The sequence below is a fragment of the Anguilla anguilla genome, chromosome 19 (assembly GCF_013347855.1).
Source record: "Anguilla anguilla isolate fAngAng1 chromosome 19, fAngAng1.pri, whole genome shotgun sequence".
Lineage (NCBI taxonomy): Eukaryota > Metazoa > Chordata > Actinopteri > Anguilliformes > Anguillidae > Anguilla > Anguilla anguilla.
In genome coordinates, this window is record NC_049219.1 from 8,337,830 (window position 1) to 8,360,935 (window position 23,106).

A 23,106-nucleotide genomic window follows, 5' to 3' on the forward strand; every position below is an offset into this window, starting at 1 on the left:
CTTCTGTGTGGACGAAATGCAACGCGCATCTCAAACAGAAATGCGAGGCTTTACATCGGGCCCTGTTTTTGTGCTGCCTCATTGAGAGGCCATTCACTCCCAGGGCCTTTGAAGCTCGCCTCTTAATGGGTCCCGACATCGAGTCAGGGTGCAGTGAGTCGACCGAGCCGAAGAAAGGGGCCTCCTTGTCATTGTCGTTTGAATTTGGGCTTGTCTGGAGCTCTCTTGGGGAAGCTTCCCTTCCCCCCCCCACCCCCCAAGTTTGCCTGTTTTTTTTTTTTTTTTTCGCTCCTTGAAGACACCAGACTGTTGCTAAGAAACAGGGGCCTGCCATGTCTGAATGTCTAATTTAGGAAGTAAATGGGCCTCGGTGTGGTTAACTCACTAATGGACGCTCGCCCAGTGCCATCGAGGGTCTGAGTTTCCCGGAGGCCTCCTGGGACAGCCGTACGTTCACTGACAAAGTGGACCCCAAGAAAGGCGTTATAATGAATTTTGAGAATACTTGATTTTTGATTTTAGTGGCTTTAACGAAAGATCCCCAGGAATGTTAGTGTCTCTCTCTCTCTCTCTCACTCACACACTCTCTCACATTCACGCTCTGGCTCTCTCTGTTTCTGTCTCTCACATACACACACTCACACACACACACACACACACACAGGTGCTCCCCAAATGAACGCCAGTATACCTGCTTCTTAGTGCTGAAAGGAAACAAGGTGCTGAGGTGCAGATCCGCTGAAGCAGCTGCGGCACTCTAAAGGGGCCCCATTAGGGCTCCTGCTCTTCCACCCCCTCCCTCAGACCCCCATACAAAAACCGCCAATACAGACCCTCGGCCATTACGGCTCTAATAAGCATAACCTGCGAGCCTAGCCTGCTCTTAAAGTGCTCTATTTCTGCAGCTCTCCGTTTCTGAGCTATTCTCCCAGCGCTGTTAGCTCAGCATCTTTCCCGGGAGCGAGAAGCTTTCTCCGCTCCAATCCCAGAGCTTACGGAACCAAATGGAGCAATCGCACCCCGCGCGAGAAGATTACACCCCCCCGCCCCCCACCACCCCCCCCCCCCCCAGACTCCGAAGCCCGCGGGAAACCGATGACACGCTTTCTTTACATCTTTTTTAAATGCTTCGGAGGCGTTTGAAGACTGCGCCAATTCTGCCAACCTGAACCAACGTGTTCTCGTCTGCACGCTCGAACGGTAAACAAGCAACCTTCACGTTTTGTTTTTAATAATTCCTCTTGGCAGGTGTCTCTAGTGCGTTTGGGGACCGCTAACTCCACTCTGGAATTGACCTACATTTTTTTTTTTTTTTTTTGGCACATTTTTTTTTCCATTGTTTTTTTAGCACTCAAACCTAATTTTATATTCTTATTAGAGGGAGCCAGGAAGCTTAATTGACTTGTGTCCACAAAGGATCCCCAGTGGAACAGCGGAACACTGCAGGCTCTGTGATGTCACAGCATTTCCCTCTTTTGTTGAAGGCTGTGACACCTGTATAACTGGTCATTATACAGGTGGCAACTGGTCAGGCTGAGTTCATTCTGCCAGCCGAACTGGCTTTCAATTACCAGTAGTGATTGTTACATCAGAATTAGAATGTTCAATTAAGAACATTCTAATCACACATTTGTGATCTCACACCTTAAAATGGTAAGCAAGAAAGGCCACAGCACAGACACAGATAAGCACGTTTGTCCCTTCTCATACTGCACCATAAAAGCCTCTGCTTGACTCTTTATGTAGCTGGGAAAGCACAGATGGTCTCTGGTTTTGTGCTTTCCCCCACAGCTTTATGTAGCACTCACAGTTACAACTATATTGACTCCTGGCCCAGTTCACAAGACGCAAAATAAAGTCATTGTTTGAGATCCGCTCGTTCTCCCCTGAAAGCCCTTTATGGTCGCATTGTATGAAACGCACCAGGAGACGGACTTTCCCCCCTTGAAACGGCCCGTTTGATCCTAACCGTTTGGTTGGGGGGGGGGGGGGAGGAGGGGGAAGGGGAAGGTGGGGGGTCACTAGAACGACAGAGAGGAAATGCCAAAAAAGTCATGGCTGACATTGTGGAGACCCTCTGGCAGACGTATGAAATATGGCGGGCTTTGATGATGCGTACAATGTACTGGTGGGAGGCTGAAGGCAGTTTCCATCGTTCAGCGCCTGGCAGCGACCACTACAGCTGAGCCGCTGGTGAAACCTCAACAGTGCGATTCGCTAGACGCAGACTTGGCCTGAAAGACTATTTGAATAATTAGTTATTTTTTTATTTTAGGGAAGGTATTAATATTTAAGGGGACTGAATAATGTCTATTCTCTGTGACTCTTAATGTGGCAGGCCTGGGCGATATGAGTTAGGGCTTTTAAAATAGGCCTGTACTTTGCATTACAATGGAAGCAGATTATAGCCGCGCAGGTTGCCATGGTAATGCTTCTTGATTGACGGCAGGGGACCTGAAGGACGTTGGCTTTCTCAGATTTTCTCTTGAAGCAGCAAAGTCGCCAAGTTTCTCTGAGGAAATGTTGCCTGCTGGAAAAGGCAGGAGCTTCACTTTGTTGTGGCACTGGTGTCACATGGTGGTTGCCATAGTAACTAGTTGGTTATAATGGGTATTTTTCAGATCAGAGATGTAGGCAGTCGTGGGGGTGGGGGGGGGTGAATGGGGGTGTGAAATATTGGAGATAAATGTAAGTTGATTGTGAAAAGCCAAAACATCCTATAAAAATCCAAATACTCCAAAGACATCTGGAAAAGTATTCTTACACCACTCCCTCCCAACCTCCCAGGTTGACAGATCAATCTGGTCGGAAGTTCATCACTACAGTCCGGAATTTGGAACACTGCCCCTGAATATAATCCCTGGCTGTGACTCTGATTGTTCTAACCTGTTAACCTAAAGCTTTGCTTCAGCAGGTTTAGTTCATATGCATCTTTCATACCCGAAGTGGCGTTTAATGCACGCTAGACCAACGAGAGCTGAGGGACACTAGAATGGCGACTAAGCCCGTTTGGTCTCGATCTTGATCTTGATCTCCGGGAACGAAAGGGAGTGTCGCGTGGAACCGCCGTTAGCCTTCGACTTCGTTAGCGGGCGGATGCTTCCATTGCACGGGCACAGTGACGGGCGTGCGTTTGCTTTGCGGCCGGCGGCCATTTTGTGTTTCTCCCCCCCCGCCCGTTCCAGAGGAAAGTGCTGAGGCGGCGTTTTTTTTTTTTGGGGCCACAGACCGTCAGCACTTTGGCGGCACGCGGCCCGGGGCCGGACACGACGACGGGTCCGCGTCGCCGCGGCTACGGCCGTCAGCCCGCTCTGCTCTCGCGCGGCGGGGAGAGCAACTCCAACGCCCAGAACCACCTCAGTAATTATATTTATCACACTTCATACCGGTTTACCTTAAAGGGGTACGTCGCACTAAAATACCTTTTTGTTTCGGTGAATTCATCCGTTCGTACAGTTCAAGCGATGGAAAGATGGCTCAGTAGTTGGCGCTGTTGTTTTGCAAGAGGGAGGTTCTGGGTTCGATTAGCAGCTGCGTGGAGTTTTCATGTTCTCCCCCGTGTCCGCGTGGGTTTCCTCCAGGTGCTCCGTGTTCCTCCCACTGCCAAAACATGGAGCCCGTGGACTGCAGATGAAAATGAGCCTTCCTGGCTGACTCGTTTACAGAAATGTTATTAAAGTGCGTTCTCCCCGTCAGAGCAACTAATTAAACTGAGCACACCAATTACAGCATGCCACTATTCTAGATGTGTCTCCTAATCTGGTGTGAGTGGCCCGCTTGTGTTATAGTGATAGTTTAACTGCCTTTGTGAATGTGTGTCTTGTGTTCCTGATAAGCTCTTGAGTGCCTTACAACTGTTAGAGGATTTATACTCCTGCTTGCTTCTCTGGCCCAATGGTCGAAGCATGGGATTGGTGACAAAGTCCCATGGGTTTAAGGGCACGCCTTTTATATTTATATATTTTCTGCACTGTCCCTGTTATTTCTCTCTTCAATTGGACATACCAATGAAGTATCATTAGCTGCCAGAATTTGTTGGTTCATTAAACAATACAGAATCTGCTCATAAATATTATGCACTGGCAAATGTGTTCAGCGTTGAGTCAAGTCTGATAGAGCACATTTGATCCATCTCGTACTCAGATAAACCGTTACATTTAATTTGACACTGGAGATTCGTATAAAGACATTTGGGTTTTTGGGGGGGGTGGAGTGCAGGCACATCCCCTGCCAGCGACAGAGGCGTCAGTGTCTTTGGGTCATTGGGTATCTTCCGAGTGAGCGTTGCGCCTTTCACCTCTGTTTTCCCAGAGGTATCGGCAAATTCAGCTGCAAGAGAAGTAACTGGGACACTATGGATCCCTCGTGCCATTATGGCTCTTCTGGGACACTATGGATCCCTCACGCCATTATGGCTCTGCCTGTAGCCGTTAGCCAATCCATTGGGCTAAAACCTCACTTCTGTTTGTCTGGCATCCAGTTTCTAGTCGATTTACCAGCGCAGCCTGTTTGCGGTCAATATCTGTCCTGCCTTTTAACTTGAACACATTATGTATGTATGCGTGCAGACGAGGCTGAGCTGAAGGGTCCTGTCGAATCGGACCGCGATGAGGCTGACCGCAAAGCCCGTTTCGCGTTGACAGAAGAGGATGCTGGCAAACAGCAATGCTGACGTTACAGCCAGCTTTTGATTGTGAAATGTGTTTGCGTTGATGCCTTTATGGGGCCTTTTGAAGCGATTATGACAGTGTATTCCAGTGTCGGCATCAGTGCAGATCTTTTGTAATGTTATTAACCATTTGAAGAGTCTGTTTTTTTGAAATGTTTGAAAAGTCGATGTTTTCAGTTACCAGTAGTGATTGTGACATCAGCATTAGAATGTTCTCTCTTTCCCTCCATCTCTCTGCCTGTCTCTGTCCCTGCCCTGAGTGTTTTTCGGGGTGAGAGTCTGGGCCTGGTTCTGTTCTGTGCGGCTCCTCTCCCTGGGGCTGGCCGCCGCTCCCCCGCCCTGATCCCGCTACCTACCCCGCCGCTGGGGCGGCCGGGCAACCCCGACCCCTCCGCTCGCCCCTCTCTGCCATCCCATAATTTATCATCTGGACTTGATGAATCCCTTTCATTACGCGTCTCGTTAATCTAATCAGGAGCGCGGCAGCGTGCTGGAGATGAGCGCTCAGCTTCGGCACAGTGCGCACTGATTGGGCGATATGTATTCAGTGTGGCAAATGTGCTGGAGAAAACGGGTTTGACTTTCGACGAAACGCCTCAGGCCTACTCTGGGAGTAAAAATATTTGTGCGTGCGTGTGTGCATGTATGTGTGCGCGCGTGTGTGCGTGCATGTTTGTGTGTACGTGTGGGTGAGCGTTTGTGTGTGTGAGTGTGTGTGCGTGTGTGCGCGCGCGCGTGTGTCCATGTACTGTGTGTGTGCGCGCGTGCGTGAGTATCTGTGTATGTGTGCGTGTGCATGTGTGTATGTGTGTGTGTGTGTGTGTGTGCGCGTGCGTGCGTATCTGTGTATGTGTGTGTGTGAGACAGGTGGCGTGTGCTGCACAGCCAGCATGCACACAGCACAGGGAAAGCCCCCCTCCCTGCCTGCTGTTATTGGGCTCCTCTCTCTCTCCCACACTGTGCAGCTCATGCATTGCTGTCAGCGTCTGTCATATACCCGTGCGCTTTAAACACCCCGCCTCCCCCCCTGTGAGTGCACAGTGACTGCCCCCCCCCGCGTGGAGCGTGCCAGAAAGTGAGCCACGTGCTGGTTGTCATGGCGCCGTATCTGTGTGACATCGCTGGGTGGGAGGGGCCTGCGCAGAGCCGAGCTCGCTGGACCGGGACCGATCTCCTCCGGGGTGACTGCAGCCGCGGCGGGGTCTACTGAGCGCGCTCCCTGCGCGCCTCTCCCACGCGCGGGACGGGACGGGGCGGGACGTCTCACTGTGGCGTTTCGGCGCCGGAGACGCGGAACAGCGCAGCACAGAGACCCCGTGTTTGTGGGATCAGATTAAGAGGGCGGGATGACGTTCGTGTAAGGGACGGGTTCGAGCACTGCAGCGGTGTCCTGGACCGCATCCGCTGGGCGTAGTCACGCAGACTAACTGTGGATCGCGCGGTGTGTTCTGATTGGCCGGCCCTTGCTGAGTGGCGTGCCGGCCCCGCCCCTGTGTTTGCGGTGTAAGCCGGCGTGTTTCGGGCCGACGTGCTCGTTCCCCTGTCGGGGGAGCGGTTTACCTGCTGTGGAGAAGTGGCGTATTTGGAGCGGGGCTGTTTGGGAAATGGAGATTGATGGAGCCCATTAGGGGCCGTGCGGAGGAGAACGCTGTGCTGTGACAGTGTTTGCTCGAATGTGCCTCTGATCCTGATGTGATGAAATGTGGGCTGGCTGTGTGTGTGTGTGTACGTGTGAATGACTGCGTCTGGGTGTATATCTGTGTCTGTGTATGTGTGCCTATGTTTGGGTGAGTGTGTACGTGTACGGGGGGGTGTGTATGTATGTGTGTGGGTGTGTATGTGTGTGGGCGTGTGCCTACGTTTGGGTGAGTGTGTACGTGTACGGGAATGTGTGTGTGTGCGTGTGGCATGTGTCCTTCCACAAAGGAGCTGCTCGGCCTTCAGTGTGTGAAGGTCAGGCTGCAGCGTGCGGGCAGCGCCATGGCAACGCGCCATTAACACACAGTCCTGTTCCCCCTCCGGCCTGCTGATAATGGCATCAGCGCTGATGGAGACCATCAGTCACCCACATCCACAGCAGCTCTATACGTACAGCACAGGTCTGTGCACACAGCTAAGCTCCATACATACATACAGCACAGCTCTATACGTACAACACAGGTCTGTGCACACAGCTAAGCTCCATACATACATACAGCACAGCTCTATACGTACAGCACAGGTCTGTGCACACAGCTGAGCTCCATACATACATACAGCACAGCTCTATACATACAGCACAGGTCTGTGCACACAGCTGAGCTCCATACATACATACAGCACAGCTCTATACATACAGCACAGGTCTGTGCACACAGCTGAGCTCCATACATACATACAGCACAGCTCTATACATACAGCACAGGTCTGTGCACACAGCTGTGCTCCATGCATACATACAGCACAGCTCTATACGTACAGCACAGGTCTGTGCACACAGCTGTGCTCCATACATACAACACAGCAGACCTAAATACATATTTTTTTTGCATTCAAATAATTTTCTATGCTTTACTGATCTGGTCTGGTGTATTGGAACCAATGAAATACTCTCAAAAAGTGCAAACCCCGCCTTCTGGTAATATTGGCAAGCTCAGTTTTACACCAGGCAAGATCAATAGAGCACAGAAGAGTACTTGAATCCAAAACAAATACGCATTTGACACAGGCCTGCAGCACACCTCTTTACATACAGCACAGCTCTCATACATGCATACATCAGGGCTTCGTAGAGGATCATATCCGGATAAACACGGTCCCACTGAAAGGGCATCACCTCGTGTGTGCGTTCGCAAGCTCCATAACGTTTTACCATTAGGCTGCCTATCGACGTCACGTCCAGCCAAATCCGTTTTCATCATTCGATGCTGAATGGCATGGTAGGTACGGTACCGCTTTGTGATTTTTGCTTCTGTTTGAAACCTGGTACAGGGAACAGTTCAGTGGCTCGAAATACAATGTAAGGACCCACCTGAAAAATTACCCGAGAGCTAACCTCAGAGGCACTTAAGTTCCACAATAATAGCGTTTGCGAAACAACAGGCGTTTGTCTTTAACTGGCTCGCAGTACAAGTTTAAGTGCTTTGTTCACAAACACGGATCGGCGAGTTCAACCGTGGCCACAATGAACTCCCAAAATGTTTGAGAACACACACACACATTCTCAATTCCCCCAACAGACTGAAGTTATTTTTTCTGTGAAGGGTGTGTCATCTGCATGTAGTTGTGCTGAAATTTTTAATAAATGGCAGAGTTCTGACTTTATCTGGAATATGGCTCAATGTTTAAAAAAATAATTTATTTATTTATTTAGTTGTCATGGTGAAGATGAAGCCCTGCTGGTGCTGTGAGACCGCGCTCTGATGTGCGTCTGAAAGGGCTTTGTGATCTCTCCGAATGTAGGCCGTCCCATGCCGCTGCACGCTCGACAGGAACTCGCTCTTATAGAGCAGCTTAGTGCGTCGTGCTGGAACTCTCTGAAGGCGCTGAAACAAACTCAGCTGGAACGTCACCGTATTATGCAGACATCTTTTCCTTGGCATGTGATGCAACATCTAGCGCCTGCATCCATGAAGACTCTCAGTTGTAGTAAGGCTGATCCAGGATCAGTTTCCCCCTGTCCATACCCTAACCACATACATTATGAACTACGTACATACGGCACAGCTCCGTACGTACAGTAGGGCTCCATACATGGATAGATAGCATTCCAGGTTAGCGTAATTTCATTTTTGGGTGAACTGCCCCTTTAACAGCCAGAGACAGTTCACCGCTTTGATACGGTGACAAATTCACCCAGGCTGAAACGGTTGTGACCGGGGGCCCCTGGTTTTTTTTTTTTTTGTTTTGTTTTTTTTTGTGCCCGATACTTGGATAGCTTCCCAGCCATCACGGTACATTATCCCACCTCCTTACATCGCAATCGGGTTGTCGTAGTAACTCTGACCCTCTCCAAATCGCAAGACACCGTGGAAGGTTTGTGGGATTTTGGTGAGACCGTGCCACCGCGTGTTAAGACATTTTTTCACTCCCGGGGACCTGTTCACAGCACGGCCGGGGCGGGGCGGTTCGGAGAGGGGAGGAGTTAAAGGTCGGACGGGAAGGTCGCGGGCGACGCCCTAACCGGCCTGGCACAGCCGGGTGCCCTGATGGGAGCAGCCGGTGGGTGGTAACGGCGGTAACCTCCTCACGCGGGGGGGGGGGGGGGGGGGCATCGCCGGTCGGGACGCTTTGCGGCTGGGGCATCTCTGACCTTGAGCCGTTTCTAACGCTCGATCTGCTCCAGGCCCCAGACTGACTCTCTGATGAGACGAGATGAGTCAGGCTGGAGCCCCACCAGCCATGGAACCCTCTCCATCCCTCTCTACATCGGGGGGGGGGGGGACCATTGACACGTAACACAGGGCTGCCCCAATGACTCATGGTGGTATAGCCCATACAATATAATGACTCATGGTGGTATAGCCCATACAATATAATATAATGTAACATGACATGCAGTGATAATATAATGTTCCTATAATTCATATAGCTGTTGGTCTTATGCAGAGCAACTTACAATGTAGGGGAACATGCATGCATTCACCTGATTTATATCGGGTACTCCGGTTTCCTCCCACAGTCCAAAGACCTGTAGGCTGCAGGGCTCACTTGCAAAAGAGATGTCAGTCTAAATGTGATTACCCTGGTCAAATAAAGGTTAAATAAGAAAATTAAATGACACAACTTAACCGGGGTAATTCTTGTGCTGAAGGTAAGGCCATTTTCCATTAGAAGTAAAGGCAGTGCTGATTGGGCTGGGCAATGCACCAACACCCTCCTGTGAATGCGACTGGCCATCAGTTTCCTTTACAGAAATGGGACTGACTGAAAATGTACTGAAATAAAATAGACTGTACACATATCGCAGCACTTCGTATCTTAAGGGCGAAGATGCTTATTTCCGCTTTCAGATACTGCCATGTATATAAAAAAGAAAGTCCACAATTTTTAAAGTTTACATTGACGTATATTTAATGCACTGTAAGGGTTAAGAGAGAAGCTCATCCATGTGATTGAAACACGCGGATAGCCAATGAGATGGAGAGCTTAAAATATCCATGGCGACGGTGTCCGGGTCTCGCGTTTTGGAGAGCTGGCCGGTCGGCGGCAGGCGTGGTGCTGTCCTCAGAGAGGGGAGCGCGGGACAGGGCCTGGCAAATCTAGAGCACCGCAACGAACAGAGCGTCGTTACAAAAAGAGCGTCGTTACAAACGGCACCGTTACCATCATAACTGCATTTACACTGAGTGCCATTACAAACTGCATTTAAAAAAAAAAAAACTGCCATCACAGAGTGTTGTTACAGAGCACTGTTACAAAAAGAGCGACGTTACAAACAGAGCCGTTACAGAGCGCCATTACGTAGCGCCGTGAGTGGCGTTACAGAATGGTGTTACAGAACGCCATTACAGAGTTCTAATACAAAGTGCCGTTACAGAGCGCCATTAAAAACACACTAACTTTCTCCCGGCACACAATGGGTGGAATGAATTGAGTTTGTAGGTTCTTTTATGAAGACCGTTAAGCATCTCAGAGACGGGCTGCCTTGGCCTCCCCGGAGATTCCCGCAGTAATCTAGAACACTGTGGAAAAACCAGTCCTTTCGCTGGCTGTTAATTATGCCTCCCCCCCCCCCCCCTTCTCTGTGACCCCCTGCTATCAGCTGTGAAACCTCTGAAAAGCCACGCTGCCAGAGTCCCTCGGAGAGCTCCGCCCCTCCCATTCTCCGGCTCGGCGAATCGGGTTTCGCCTCCATTCATCCCTGTGAAAGGGGACCCCACCCGACCTTCCTCCCGGGGTTGGAATGAAGCCCTCTGCTCTTTACTAACGGGGTTGCCAGAGTGGGTCATTTTACCCCCCAAATGAAGGGGGATTAAAAAAAAATAAATCACAGGGGAAGTTTCAGATTGATGATGTGTGGGGAGTCAGTGATGGATGAGGATTTTAAAATGAGGTATGGGTGGGGGAAAATGAAAATTGCATGGGGGGAAAATTGAAGATGGGGGGGGGGTTTTGTGGGAGGCTTTGGGGGAATAAAGTGCGAAACAGCATGGATAATGGATACATGGAGGTTTCGATCTCTGCTTCTCATTGGCTGACACGGGCGGCCATTGTGACCGAGGTCAGGCGTGGGCGCAAAGTCATAATGGATTGCATTTATATAGCGCCTTTCATCCCAAAGCGCTTTTGCAGTAAAACTGGGGAGAGCTCACCAGCCACCGCTAATGTGGAGCAGAGTGGGGGACGTACTGCTATGGCAAGCCGTTTTAACATTTAATAGCTAGACTGGATATGTATTGCAGATATCCTGCAATTTGGGGAAAGGAAGTCTTTGCAAGTCTTTGGGGAAACCCAAGCCTGAACGTTTTTTGAGATTTGTTGTTCAATGAAAATAATTATGCAATTGGCGAAGAAGCGTTTTCTGATTTAGTGCGTCTCGATCGGGTAGGACAAATGGACAGAACAGCGGCTCGCTGAGCGGCTCCACGCGTGTCCGTGCGAACGCGTTATCCAGCGATTTCCATCGCGCGGAGCAGTCGCATTCCAGCGCGCCCGCGGAAGGGAGAAGGTCGGCCGGTCGGGCGCCTGGGGGGGGGGGGGGGAGGGGAATCTTCCGGAAAATTAGGCGCAGCCAACGGCGTGCGACGCAGCGCCTGAGAACCAGCCGCCTGTAAACGAAGCCGTTCGCCCTGCGCCTCAGAATCTCTCATCGGAGACCCCGACTTCCATACCCCAATGCCCCGCCTACTCTACCCTTTTTTTTTTCCTTTCTTTTTTTCAAAAAAAGGCATCTAGTAAGAAACAACAACAAAGACAGGGAAAAAAAACACGTAGCTGAAAAAAAACAGGTTATTCAGACTTTGTAAACCATTGTATTTTCCCATTGAACAATGCGCTTTGAGGGGGGGATTGCGTTTCTTTGGCTCTGCTTTTTTGTGAGGGTGGGCATTATTCTGGACACGGGGGGGGAGAATAGCGACGCTGTCAATGGGAAGAGCCCGCGCTGTTGTTACAGACCGCGGGCCCTAGTTTACGAACGTCAAAAGACTTTTTTTCCAAAGCGTTTTTTTTTTAAACGGTGGCAGTAATGCCAGCGGGGATTCAGCGATAAACAAACTCCATTTTGTGTGGGGCGTCTTCTCAGTAGGTGACTTCTCTCTGTGTGGGAATGGGGGGAAAAAATGTTTTGTTAACCTGAACCATGTTTCCTAACCTGAAATTAAAAAAAGATTAAATTCTGGGTGTGACTTTGCATTTAAAAGTTTACTGTATTTTCGTACGGGTGTTTTTCTAAAGTCTCCAGCTCGGACCTGCAATAGAAGAATCTGATTGGCTGGGGGTGGAAGATCTTTTGCATTTAACCTGACCTGTCGCACACAAGCGCACCTGCTTCCAGTTAACATTTGTCCTTGGGTGGAAAACAAACGCGCTTGTGCTTTCTCTACAGCACACAGTTGCGTGCATTCGTTTTGGTGATCGTCGATCTTTGCGCAAAACGCGTGCGTCTTTTTAGGGGCGAAAGCAAAGGCACAGAGCGCCGATTTAGGGGTGTAAAGAACGCGGACCGGAGCCGGTGAGCAGGTGAACGGAGCACTTTTTTTCCTCCACCCCTAAGTTTGCCGTCGGTTCGGACAAATTTCACACGACACCAGGAAATGTTTAATGCTTAACCCCCCCCATTGTGCCCATAATAAAGGGTTGTTTTAATCCTGCTGTGAGGGCCGTGGGAGGGAGGGAGGGAGGGGGGGAGAGAAGCACGCTATCGCCAGTTTGTCACCGATTCTGCTGCTTCCCATCCCATTAAGGGCGCATGTTGATTGAATCCAGGCTAAACTTATGGACAGAGGTCGATTGAATCCAGCCCAAAGTTTTAAGGCTGAAGAATTCACAATAAGCTTGTTAAGATCCTTCATACTAAATCCTTGTTGAGATGACCGACTGGCTTAATGACTGAAGGAAATATGGGGAAACCGGGAGCCGGACCTTCAGCACACGCAAAACCAGTAACATGACCAGTGATTGGTCATAGTATTTGTTTTGGACCAATCACTGGTTGTGTAGTTTTGCTTGCGCTAAAAGGTTTTAGCATGTTCTGCAGGTGTTTGTTACTCAGGCCCTGGAAGCCATGCTTGAAGACCAACCTGACAGATGGATGGTGTTTGAACTGAGGCCAGTGTTTGTACAGACAAAGTTATCTTCTTTTCTCTATTTTCTCTCTGTCAATTATTGTTCAATACCCTACCTCCTGCCTTTTCAGGATTCAAGGTCCATCATCCAGGCGCGGTAGAGGACCGTGCGGTTTTAGGAGGAGGACCGGGACGTCACGGGAGCCACGCGGGTAGAGCACGCATCGCGCCCGTCCTGCCCAATCTCGCCCGCCCCGCAGAACCGCCCGGCTCACACCGCGGGGGAAGATTCCACCACGCGACTGTTCGGATCAGGTAGCTCGGCAACGCGTTTGAAAGGCTTGGTCTGTCGTCCATGCTGTTTGGTGTTAATGTTTTTCAGCGCGTGTTTAGCTGGGCTTACTGAGGAGCCAGAGTCCTGTTTCCCAAAGCAGGATTTACTGAGTTAGCTGGATAACTGAGTAAAGCCCGGAACAGCTCTTTTTCTTCTTTTTTTTTATTCCAGTCCATGTTCCAGATTTTGGTAGGGGTCCAGGTTTTACTCAGTGCAGCTTACTCAGTAATCCTGGGGTCCCCAACACCAAAAATGCATCGAAGACAAAGAGCTCTGTTACCATTTTTATACTGCAGTATATTTTAAAAAAATGCGTTCTCAACACTTCACAGTATCAAGTAACATATCAAAGTTGTTGGCAATTTAGAATCACAGTTTAACTAAAATGCTACACAATGAAAGCGTACTTTCCATAAAGTCATATTTGCAGAGCCAAAATGGAGGCACCGTACCAAGCCTCCATATCACATGCTTTCTCAGAGTGAATCTGAGTCTTCCAGTGCTTCAGACTGAGCAAAGCGAGAGTGCATCTCCGTCTTGCTGCCTAAGGCGCAGTTTTAAACGGCGGGGTAGAGAGCGATGGTCTTCGAGACGTCGGCCATGCCGGCTCCTCCTGCGTTGCGCCGCAGGGCTCTGGCGGTCCAGCTCTGCAAGCCGCCCGCGGTGGCCAACCACCTGTCACTCCACGGGCGACACGTCGGTTCACGGGTGACAGGTGGTTGGCGGTTTTAAACCCCCCCCCCCCCCCCCCCCGGGGCACAGCAGGAGCCGCGTAATGGACGACTTCACAAATGGAATTTAATGAAAAATACCCGAGCGCTCGCTTCCCGCTTCCTTTACCGCCAGTTGACGGATTTGCCGGGGGAAGCCGGCGGTGAGGGAGGCTTACAAGTGCACCAGCGTTGCCCCGCCCCCCCCGCCGACCTCCCCCTTGCCACTCGACGACGGTGGCCCCGCTCTTTGGGCGAGAGACGTCGCGACACATTACGCCTCGCCCGATCGGCCCCGCGCCCCCCCGAGCTTCGCCGAGCTGCGCCGGGCACCGGCCGCCATCTGCCCCGCCGCTCGCCCGCTCTCTCTCCCCGCGGTGACGCGCGCACGCTCCTCGGGTTACGCCGTCGACGGGACGTGCGCTCAACCGCAGAGGGGATGGCCGAGGAGGAGGAAGAGGAGGAGGAAGAGGAGGGGGACGGAATACAGAAGGGCTCAAACAGGATACCCAGGGAAAGCCTTTCTGGTTGGACGTGCTACACACTGCGTTCCCTTACTGCAGGTTTTCATATTTGCCATTTTGGTGTATGTTGCATTTATGTTAAAGGTTAAAGGTTATGTAAAGGTTGAAATGTGCTTTGTTAGGGTCATCGACACCGCACTGGGAGCAGTCATTCCTGTTGGGAACACACAGCCCCTTGACTGTCTGGGAAAGCAGAAAGACGCGCATAGGAAATGGCGCCAGCGACAGAAGTGTGCGTTACTCTAGTGTGTGTGTGTGTGTGTGTGTGTTGCTCTCCTCGGTCCCGTTCTGTACAACATTAGTATTCACCGTGTGGCCCCTGGGGGCCAAACACAGCTCCTGACCCTTCGCGAGGAGCTTAATGGAAACTAAGTGCTGTCTGTGTCCCATTCTACGCTGTAGTGTTTAGCTCTTGTTTTATTATGGGAAGCACCTTGTATTGCATTTGATTGCATGAAAAATGCTTTACAAACAGTGCGCAGTGTCTGTGCCCCTCCCCTCAGAGGAAAAACAGTAAGTGTTCATATTTAAGAATAGAACAGTGTTTAAAAAGTAGTGCGTACTGGCTGCGATACGTTGCTTTATAAAATAACAAAGAGTTTGACCCGTTTGCACTGTTTTTGGATTTGGTCCACGTGCTGAGTGATTGACAGGTGTCAGTTCCGAGCGGTCAGCCGTGTGAGCCTAGGGGGCCGATAGAAGTGGGCGGGGCCCGAGGGGGGGGGGGGCGCGGAGACGGGGGCCGGCCCGAGGCCGTTTTTCAAACACGGCGAAGCGTGTGAATCTTTTGTGCCGGGGGCAGAACCGGGCCTGAATAGAGCGCCGCGGAGAGAGCCGGGTTCACTGCCGCAGGGCCCCCCACTCGCCATTCCCCTCACGCCCCCCCTCCCCTCCCCCCCGGGGCCCGCTCGTCTCCCGCTTTGTGAGGACACGGGGAAAGGGGGGGGGGGGGCCTTGTTTAAAAACTTAACACGACGGCGAATTTAAACGCGCCGTCTTAAGCCCGGGGGTAATCCAACTCCGCCCGTTCCCGCCGAGCTGCCAGGGGGAGCTCGTCTCAGTCCCGGCGCCGGTTCGGAAGCGCGGAAGAACGCCGGTGGCTATTTCAGTACAACCGGACGAGAGGACTGCTGATTATTCGTCGCACTCCTACCATCAGCCGCCGAAGCGGGTTAACAGCTTCCCCCCCGACGAGAGGAACAGCTCATCAGCGGTTTGGGAAAATGAGTTAGATTCCCCTGATAAATCCCAGCGGTTTCAAATTGACTTTGAGAAGAAGAAAGAGGAGCCGCAGATTCTCTTCCAAGACCTTTTCCGAACGAAGTTAAGAGCTTCTTGGGTCGACCTCGATATTTTACTTTAATTGCGTTTTCCTTATAGACGTATTAATATCGCCGCGCGTAAATCGTGTATTTTTTTTTAGTAGCCGCTTTGTGGCAGAACGTTTCTCCGTCGTCGGTCTGAAACTCTGAGTGGGTAATTAATGAGATTTGTCTGCGACTGTCGTCTGAGACGAATGGTCCCGTTGGAGGAAAGCAAATGATTTATTTTGCGTGGGATCGACGGCCGCTTTAAATACTGCGCTTCTGCGCTCTGGGCTGTTTGTTTGGGTTTAAGTCGAGCAGTCGGTCAGATGGACAAACGAGCACAGCGCACACATGAGAAGCAGCAAACACACAGCGCAGTGCACAAAGAAAAACCACTCACACACACACACAATCACACACAATCATACACACTCACTCTCTCACACACACAATCACACTCACTCACTCACTCACTCACTCACTCACTCACTCACTCACTCACTCACTCACACAATCACACACACTCACTCACCCACTCACTCACACACACAATCACACTCACTCACTCACTTACACACACTCACTCTCTCTCACACACACGCACACAGTCACGCATTCACTCATTCACTCTCTCTCTCACACACACACACACACACACGCACACACAGTCACTCATTCACTCTCTCTCTTACACACACACACACGCACACAGTCACGCATTCACTCACTCACTCTCTCTCTCTCACACACACACACACACGCACACAGTCACGCATTCACTCATTCACTCTCTCTCTCTCACACACACACACACACACGCACACACAGTCACTCATTCACTCTCTCTCTCTCACACACACACACACACACGCACACAGTCACTCATTCACTCTCTCTCTCACACACACACACACACGCACACAGTCACGCATTCACTCGCTCGCTGGCACGCAAACACACACGCACACAGTCACTCATTCACTCTCTCTCTCACACACACACACACACGCACACAGTCACGCATTCACTCATTCACTCTCTCTCTCTCACACACACACACACACGCACACACAGTCACTCATTCACTCTCTCTCTCTCACACACACACACACACACGCACACAGTCACTCATTCACTCTCTCTCTCACACACACACACACACGCACACAGTCACGCATTCACTCGCTCGCTGGCACGCAAACACACACGCACACAGTCACTCATTCACTCTCTCTCTCACACACACACACACACGCACACAGTCACGCATTCACTCGCTCGCTGGCACGCAAACACACGCACACACATTTGTGAATTCCAGTAGCAGCTTTATTTGATGACCGGAGCGCTACGTTTGCAGCTGACAGGAGCGATGGGTCCCGGTGCCTGCTTTCCGCAGCCTGGCAGCCAGGCAGCACGTTGAGCGTCTGGCAGAGACTCAGACAGTCCTTAGAGCCTTAACACGACCCCCACACACTCCCCGCCCGTGGCCCGGGGCATTCCGAAAGACGGGAGCCCACCAATCCCATCGATCTGCCCCCCCCCCCCCACATCTCTGTGCGGAGCTGAGGCGATGTCGGATCATTAAGCCCACGCCTCTGTTCAAGGCAGAGCTCGTTCGTTTATACCCACACAGGTCCTCTCGCCGTTCGCACGGAATATCAATGACCAGCTCGCAGGTTTAACCCCCCCCCCCACCCCACCCCACCCCCGTCTGTGATGCATGGGTCTCGGAACGGACCCGTTGCCACGGGAGACCAGAGAGAGAGGGAATTTGGGAAGAGCGAGATGTAATCCTCAGTGGTTTTTACTAGCTCTCTGCCTCACGCCCCCCCGGGCTCCGTGTTAAAGAAATGGCCGACTGTTAAAAAGACGGTCCAATCGGAACCGTGAGGAAGGCTAACGCTCCCCTGGCGTTTCCCCCGGCCCTGATTGGCCGCGAGAGGATTCCGGAACCCTGCCGCCTGCGTTCCAGCGAGCGCAGCCAGCCTCTGCAGAAACGTCAGAGCGCTTTGGCGGTTTGATGCATTTGACCTCATACTGGAATAGATGCGGGTCTCTCACCGGCTGCGCCGCGGCCTGATTGCTTCCTGTATGCGGTCGGCCAGATTGCGGGGGATGCACGAATGCGCGCTCGTGAATTTACTGTGGCTCCCATCGTCCCATCATCCCATTTTAAGGCAAGAAGGACTACCCTTTTGTCTTTTATTTTGGGGGCAAAAACATTCCAAAATGACAGACTCTTCAAAGGGTTAAAAGAAAGGAAGCAGAGGTAGAAAGCCGGGACGTCAGCAGAACTGGCTGGGGTTGGTGTCACCGCGCACAATTTGTGCAACTTTTGAATTATATCAGCAGCTCAACGTGCCTTAAAATATATTGCGCTTTAATACACTCTCCTCATTAATATACATGAGTATTGTCTGCAAAGTGTTTCATCACAAAAGGCCTTTAATTTATCTTAATATATCTCAGCGCATTTTGTCCTCAGGTGAATAATGAATTTAGGGAAATGTTGAGTGTGTTTCTTGCATCGTGGCATTTTGCCTGACCTCAGTAACCACTGCTTTTTATGAAGTTGTGTCTCTAATGATTATGTTTGACATGGTCGCTATGGTAACCGCATGGAAGGAGGCTAGGGGAATTCTTCTGTCATTTATATACTCCCCTCCCAATTTCATACCTAACTCCTAATTGTACACCTGATTCGCTTGAAGACCGAGTCACAAGATGCGGCATTAATCTTTTAGTGAAGATTAATAATTGCATTTGCGCACACTTATTCATTTAATTGTTTATATATTCAAGGGACACATTAATTGCCATTTAAGGTATTATACCCAGTTTAGCTTTGAGCAAAAACCGTTGTTCCTTTCCCCGTGTAACATCCGAAAAGGAGATCGTCGATGGTCAGAGCAAGTGTTCATTTCCTGTTGTCCGTAAAGTGTTGCGCGCGAAACCTTAGAAACGGGACAGAAAGGGAACTTTGCGGAACACGCCGTACTCGCCTTTTAAACTCAAAAAATAGCCGTTTGCTCCCGCGCCGCCTTTGAATAGCCGCTCCCTTCTTGCGCTTCGCGTATGAGAACCTGGGCGGAGTGTGTGTGAGAGAGTGTGTGAGTGTGTGAGTGTGTGAGTGTGTGAGTGTGTGAGTGTGTGAGTGTGTGTGGAGTCTCGTTCGGAGTCAAGCTTTTTTTTACCAGAGACGCCGCCGTAGGCCGGGCGCCAGACTGCGCTCTCCTCGATTCTGTTTTACCGTTTTCGTCTCCGCCCAGGAAGCTCACCGCCAACGCGAAGAGGAGTCTGAGGAATTCCTCTGGCGGCGTAACGGGGGGGGGGGGGGGTTGGAGGCTGCGGGACAATGGGGGTTTTTTTGAGGATCCCTCCGGTCCTCCGGGCCGCCCTTTGAACGGTCTTCCTGGCGGTCGTGCACACTGTTCGTTTGATTCCGGTGCGGGGGCTCTTCCTTCGACGCGACCTTCTCGAGCCGCAGGTGGCAAGGAGCGGGGGCGCGAAACGGGAAAGGGGGGGGTGGGGCTCGGCGGGATCAGGCAGGGCGCCCCCCACCTCCGTATTTCAGGAGCGCTTTCATAACCGCTCCGCAAAAAAAAAAAAAAAAGCTTAGCTCGGCTTGTTGTTTTCGTCCGCTCCGTTTCGTTCGCGCGTGGTCAGGCCGGTCCGCAGCCGGTGCCGTCCGGCTCCGACGGCCTGGATTACCTGGGTTGTGTTATTTCCTCTTTACTTTACGCTGTCTGCATCTATCACAGCAAAAAAGTGCCAGCGTTGTATGTGCCAGGACACCTGAACATTTACGCGTTCCACTAGGATTGCCAGTTAAAGTCGGTTGAGTTTATGAGGCACAGTGTTGACTGTCATTTGTGAAGCATTAAAAAAATATAAAAATATAATCCAGCTAAGATGTGCACTCGGGCTACAATGAATACACTCGCTTACTGTTCTTCCTTTGCAGTTATTGTACAGATCTTCAGTAGGCCTTTTTTAAAAATCTTTATTTCTGTTCCGCCTCCTGTATTTCTGAACAATGCAGGTCTACAGGCTCATTTTTCTCCCCCACTACAATGTGCTTACTGTCGGCGTGTGTCTTCAGCGCTTAACAGGTTTCGGCTAGTTTTACGGCTGCGCCTTGCTCATTTCTGACACATTAACTCAAGTGCCATTTTTATTAGATCACTCCTGATCCAGAAAGTCAAAGACAGCGCTTTAATTGCTGAATCGTTTGTACTCTTAAAAGCACAACTACATGAAGTAATGAAATAAGCCAGAGGTGCATTTTAGGATAACAAGAGCAACGCAGGAAGTGTACGTGCGCTATGGAAAAGGAGTTCCTGCACTAGCCCGTGCAATAGGTTAGGTGCTGAAGGTTGTTGGTTCGAATCCTGGCCATTCTGTGTGGAGTTAACATGTTCATCATGTGTCCGCGTGGGTTTCCTCCAGTCCCAAGACATGCAGAGTAGGTTAATATGAGAGTCCAAATTGCCCGTCGGAATGAGTGTGTGAGTGACTGGTGTGTGCGCCCTGCAGTGGACTGCCGACCTGCCCAGTACGTATTCCAGCTTTCTCGCCCAGTGCATGCTGGGATAGGCTCCAGCACCCCTCCCCCCCCCCTCGCAACCCTGACCAAGAATAAGCAGGTTTGATAATGGATGGATGGTTAGGGCCAGGGGAACTGTTGAAGCCATACGGAGATGGGGGGGGTTTGTCACGCGAGAAATTTGAGCGTGACCCTCTACCCAACGCCCCTGATCCCTAACCCAGCTCTCCACGTTTGGGAAACGGTAACTAATTTCACCAATTTCACATTTTTAAACCGGCAGTTTAAGCGAGAGGCGACATCAAACGTAACCACGGCGACATCAAACGTAACCGCGGCTACACCGACAGCTGCGCTGGGGGGTGAAAGGACTCATTTCGCGTCGCGGGGATTACATTAAGCGATAATTGCTCTCACCGACTTTTGGTTCCGCCTCTGATAATTGCCTCCGTGTCGCCTCCTAATGACTCCCCCCCCGAAGGTGCTGGGGTTTGGGTAACGATTAAGGAGTCCCAGCGTGCACACAGCTGCAACCTCCGCTGATGATACAGACACCACGTGAGGCTTCCCACCCATCAGTCATTCTCTTGCACGGAGAAAGAGTATCTAAAGGTGCCATTTTTAACAACAGCAGTGTCCGATGTTAAATATGCATTTAGATAGAGACCTTTATTTAACCAGAGAGAGGCCAATTGAGAGCAAAGCTCTCTCTTACAATCAATTTGTCACGCTGAATAAATTATGCCGGTTCGCAACTGCGACTAGCAGTTGTGAGGTAATTTTTGGAGCCCCTGAAGTCTTCATCATCATCATATGTAATTTATATAACGCAAGGTGGTCAGACTCCGGTCCTGGAGGGCCGCGGTGCCTGCAGGTGCCTTTGTGGTTTCCTTTCGATCAGCAGCCAATTAAGGCTAAGGTGTGTGGGCTCCTTAGCCAATCAGTGACTGAAATTGATGGCTTGTGGGGAAACGCGGTGTGGCCCTGTAGGACCGGAGTCTGACGCCTCCAGTTTACCGCGACCTGCGTAACCGTGGTGACGCTCGCTGCTGCTCGCTGCTCTCCCAGCGGCTCACAGGTTAAACGCTGGACTCTGTCGGTTCAACAGGCGGCCTGTCGGCGGGCCGCTCCGGAACTTTCCGCTGAGCCAGAAACGATGAGGAAGGGGAGACAGTGCGGTGGGGGGGTGTGTGGGGGAGGTGTGTGGGGCGGGGGGGAGAGGGTCTGAGCAGAGCGCCGCTGACCGTCAGCACTTCCCAAAGCCGGGGGAAGAATGGTCATCGAGCGGGGGACTGCGCTGGAAGGCCAGAGCCCTGAAAACACTGTGATTAAAAGCGCTGATGTCATTTTTTTTTTTTTAACACAAACGACAACCCCCCCCCCCCCGTGGACTCTGGGTACACAATAGGGCTGCAAAAATTAGCGCCGCAAAGCCAGCAACTGCTGACGAGAACAGCTTCGATAAGGGGCTGTGCCGGCCTGCGGTGTTTTGGACGTAGCGGCTTTGCCTGACGGACAATGCGAATACGCGCTGACTGTTGGACAAATAGCTTTCGGTGAGTTTGTGAAGAAACTGCACTGTCAGCCCAACTCAATAGTAGAAATCAGCCTACTGAGGGGCAGTGTGATGTGTGCCATCCTGGGCCTAGCTGGACACTGTCAGGGGTGCTAGGGAGATATCCTGCCATCATTACATTGATCGTGGCTATTTCTGTGATGTATAACTAACAGTATACTGGTAATATAACAACACGGTCATTGTGAATTGCAAACATTGTAAAATTGCATATTAGCTGTAATAATGCACATTCTTTCTCAGTTTGTAATATGTTTTCATGTTTTTTCGTGGGTGGTGAAAAGTCTTTGTTTAGTTGATTAAGTGTCTGTAGTGTATTTATGTGACATTTTAAAGACTACAGAGATGGAAGTCGCATAGTTCTTTCCAGCACAATCTCATTCCGAAACTATTAGTTTTTCAGTATGAACAGCGGCCTATGTAACAGAAACCTAAACCACACCAGTTCCTGGGTATTCATTCCCAAAAAAAAGGTGTTATGCATTGTACCTCTCTTAGTTTTAGATTTCTCATAATTGGTGTGTGAAAGGAGGGGTGCGTGTGCACGTGCGTGTGTGCGCTCAGGACTCCTGCTACGTTTGACTGAACGGGGCGGCGTTATTTTGGGCCGGTGTGTTGCCGTGGTTACGGGAAGGTTCTGGAAGCCTTTTCCCCCAGCACTTGACCTTCTCTCACCAGCCCTGGAGTGGCTGTGATCTACTGCCTGTGATTCAGCTAATCTCACTGCCTGTGTGTGTGTGAAAGCGTGTGTGAGTGAGTGTGTATTACTGCACTCCGGTGCTTGTGTATTCTGAGCGTGTGTGTGTGTGTGTGTGTGTGTGTGTGTGTGTGAAAGCGTGTGAGTGTGAGAGAGTGCGTGAGTGCGTGAGTGCGTGTGTGTGTGTGTGTGTGTGTGTGTGAGTGAAAGCGTGTGAGTGAGTGTGTGCGTGTGTGTGTGTGTGTGTATTCCTGCACTCCGGTGCTTGTGTATTCTGAGCGCGCGCGCGCGTGCGTGCGTGTGTGAGTGAAAGCGTGTGAGTGAGTGTGTGTGTGTGTGTGTGTGTGTGTGTGTGTGTGTGTGTGTGTGTGTGTGTGTGTGTGTATTCCTGCACTCCGGTGCTTGTGTATTCTGCGCGCGTGTACGGTCTGTGAGTAGCGAGCGCTGTAGTGGTGCTGGCAGGCCGGTGGAGGCCCTTTGTGTGTGTATGCTAATGCAGCGCCCTGCTCCACACACAGAGCTGCGCTACCAGC

At 51.0% G+C, this 23,106-nt stretch overlaps 1 protein-coding gene across 1 annotated transcript in view; it reads left to right on the forward strand.

Moving 5' to 3' along the window:
• Nucleotides 1-23,106, forward strand: part of nrcama (neuronal cell adhesion molecule a) — a 62,511-nt gene that overhangs the window by 8,764 nt on the left and 30,641 nt on the right. The window contains 1 exon segment of the mRNA XM_035402273.1: nt 13,008-13,191. The gene's annotated coding sequence lies outside the window, so the exon portion shown is untranslated.